Source organism: Otolemur garnettii, unplaced genomic scaffold (genome assembly GCF_000181295.1).
Source record: "Otolemur garnettii isolate 467f Iridium unplaced genomic scaffold, OtoGar3 scaffold00003, whole genome shotgun sequence".
Classification (NCBI taxonomy): Eukaryota; Metazoa; Chordata; class Mammalia; order Primates; family Galagidae; genus Otolemur; species Otolemur garnettii.
Genome location: NW_003852398.1, coordinates 7,384,026 through 7,386,994, shown reverse-complemented (window position 1 = coordinate 7,386,994; position 2,969 = coordinate 7,384,026). Strand labels below are relative to the sequence as shown.

Sequence of the window (2,969 nt, the reverse complement as noted above, 5' to 3'; positions counted from 1 at the left end):
CTGTGCCAAGTCTTAAATTATAGCTTTCATCAATCCTGTGTGGGCAGGTGTTATCTTCCTCATTTTAAAGATGAAAACACTGAGGCTTAAGTCACATGACCAGTGAACACACTGCTTGGAAATGGGATTTCTCCCCTTGTATTCTTCTTTGATATTGTGGGATATCTTTCATCTCCCCCATCCTCTGACTCTTGGGAGGGGGGGTTGAGAATTTAGGAATACTTCATTTTGGTATTTGGGGTGTGGAAAAGGAGAATGATTCGAATAATTGGCACTTTCTTAATGTCCAAAAGAATTGTCAAAATTTTCCCTTTTTTCATCTTCCTCTGGAAAGCATGCCTTAGTAGGTTCAGACTGCCCTAACAGAGAGAGTATCACAGAGTGGGTGGCTTAAACCACAGACATTAATTCCTCATACTTCTGGAGTCTTGGAAGATCAAGATGACAACTGGCGGATCTGGCGTCTGGTGTGGGCCAGCTTCCTGATTTGCAGATGACTGTTCTTCTCATTTCCTCACATAGTGATGAGCTGACAGAGAGGGAGCCGGCCCTCCTGGCAGGGCCCTATTCCCATTCATAAGGGCTCCACCTCCCAAAGGCCCTGCTTCCTAACGCCATCACTTGCTGTGTTAGAATTTCAACATGTGAATTTGGGGAGGACAGAAACCTTCAGTCCATAGCAATGCATATTGTGAATTTTATGGTAAGAAAAAATGTAAGTGGGGTGAGGTGATGTGTGCGTGTAGTCCTAACTGCTCAGAGGCTGAGGTGGGAGAATTGCTTGAGCCTAGGAGTTCAAGGCAAGTCTAGAAAGGGTTAGGATAAAAACCCAAACCCTTGTTATTATTTAATTCAAAAGGGTGCTGAGCCCAGGAGCAAGTTCTGGGATTTAGTAAGTACTGTGTTAGACCGAGCCTGTTTTTGAGTATGGGTCCATTGTCCCTCTTGTGCCAGTTGCGATCTACCTCTGTCTGGTCAGTTCTTGGAGGGTAGCCAGGTATAACTGAGTGGTGACCAGATGAGGTGGCTGACATTAGTGGTTGGAGACCAATGACCCAGCAGGCGGAGGATGTCAGGAAAAGCCCTAAGCACGGCTCCGATGCAGTGAATGCAGTCGGCCTGGGTTTGGATGCGGCTTTGGCTGCTTCACTGCTGAAGAACTTTGGGATTTCTTCTTCTCCTGCTTACCTTTGATGTCATGGAGCAAGTGGAGGGAAAGCCTTCTTGAAAGGATGACCCGGGATTTATTTCTGAAACCTCCTAGCCCAGTGCAATATACACATAATCAATGTTGATTGAACTTGAATGTGGAAGCCAGAAGAAGAATATTGGGTGCAAGATTCAGCAGAATACTGTAGTCAGGGATGAGCTGAAACCCTGGGAGTTAGGAGACCTACAAGGTGTGCCCGTGTGACTTGAGTCTCAAGAGTCAGAGCAGGGAAAGTCCCTGGACATTGGAAATCCAGGGACTCTGACTGGGGCCTTGTCATAGGCCTTGATTATTTTTCTACTTTCTGGTGGCTTTTGGTAGCTTTGGCCATCAAGTGAGTTCAGGTCAGTGTGATGAAATAACCTTATCTAATCTGTGCTCTAAGCCCGTTACATGGGGACAATATGGCTGTACAGCCTTAGGGGCTGGCTTTGAAGCCACACGGACTTGAGCTTGCACCGAAATTCTCAGGGTTTCAGTTCACTCCTAACTGTAGGATTCTGGCTGTCTGATCTTGGCCCAGTGTATCAACTGACTTGGATATCAGTTTCCTCATTTATAAAGTGGGAATGACACTACTTACTTAGCTCACAGTGTTGCCCCGAGGATGGAGTGATAGAAAGCACGCATAACATTCAGCATGCTTTATGCAATCCCTGAATGGGAGCCAATGATAACAAAGATCCATTTACATCTAGTTGGTGGACTGGGCATCTAGAGACGGTTGTGATGGCGTGGCGTAGCCATGCCGTCTCTGGAGTCAGCTGCTGGACTTTAAGTCCCAGATGCATCACCCTCTAGCTGTGTGACCATCAGCAAATCAACTTAATCTCCGTCCCCCTCTATTTTCTTTTGTGGAGCTGAAGCAGCAGCAGTACCTACGTGATAGAATTGTTGTGAAGATTAATTTATAATTTGACCAAACCAAACAAAAAACTTTAACAGAGTTCCCAGCATATAGCAAGCACTCAGAAAGTACAAGCATTGCTCTTAATTGTGAATTATTTTCAATAGGTATTGACAAATAATAAAGGCAACTGAAAATAGAATCTGCTGCTTCATGAAACAGATGAACTGCCGTCACTGGAAGTATTCAGTTGGAAAGTAGTTTAGTGGGGACCCAATTTGGGGGACTCAGATGTTGAGAAGTTGGAAATACTAGGTAACCACCAAACTCCTCCTCCCACGAAACAGGAAGCACAGGGTGATGACTGGGAACCTTCAAATCCTTACACTGTCATCCATTAGCTGTGTGGTTCTGAGCAAGTCACTTAACTTCTCTGGGCCTGAGGTAGGCCACTCATCTGTAAAATGGGGTGATAACAGTTCCTACCTCCTCTGGTTGTTTTGAAGATTAAAAGGCTTACTGTACAGAGAGTGCATAGAGCAGTATTTTATTCCAAACCTGAGATTCTTCCTTTCCAACTTCCCTCCTTTCCTTTATATTTTTCCTGTCATCTTCCTTTTTCTCCTTCCTCTCTCTCACTTTCTGATTCAAACTCAGAGCCACTTGGGGCCCCTGTTGCTTCAGAACTTTTAGGACTGGACCGTCCAACTGGCTCAGAGGATGAGGGGTGACTTTGCATTTTAAGTTGTTTGTTTGGGGGCTTGCATGCCTGTCTTTTGAGAATGTATTTCAGCAACAATCTGTCAGCCCAGTAATGAGGGTCAGCTAATAAGGCTCCTGACAGATGCTTTTTATTTACAAAGATGACAAATGCCACTACTTGGCTGTGTCCAAATCATTTCAAAGGCCAGC

The 2,969-nt window shown here is 45.0% G+C and overlaps 1 protein-coding gene across 1 annotated transcript in view; it reads left to right on the top strand.

Moving 5' to 3' along the window:
- Positions 1-2,969, top strand: part of DOCK2 (dedicator of cytokinesis 2) — a 430,752-nt gene that overhangs the window by 24,368 nt on the left and 403,415 nt on the right. The gene's annotated exons all lie outside the window — the stretch shown is intronic.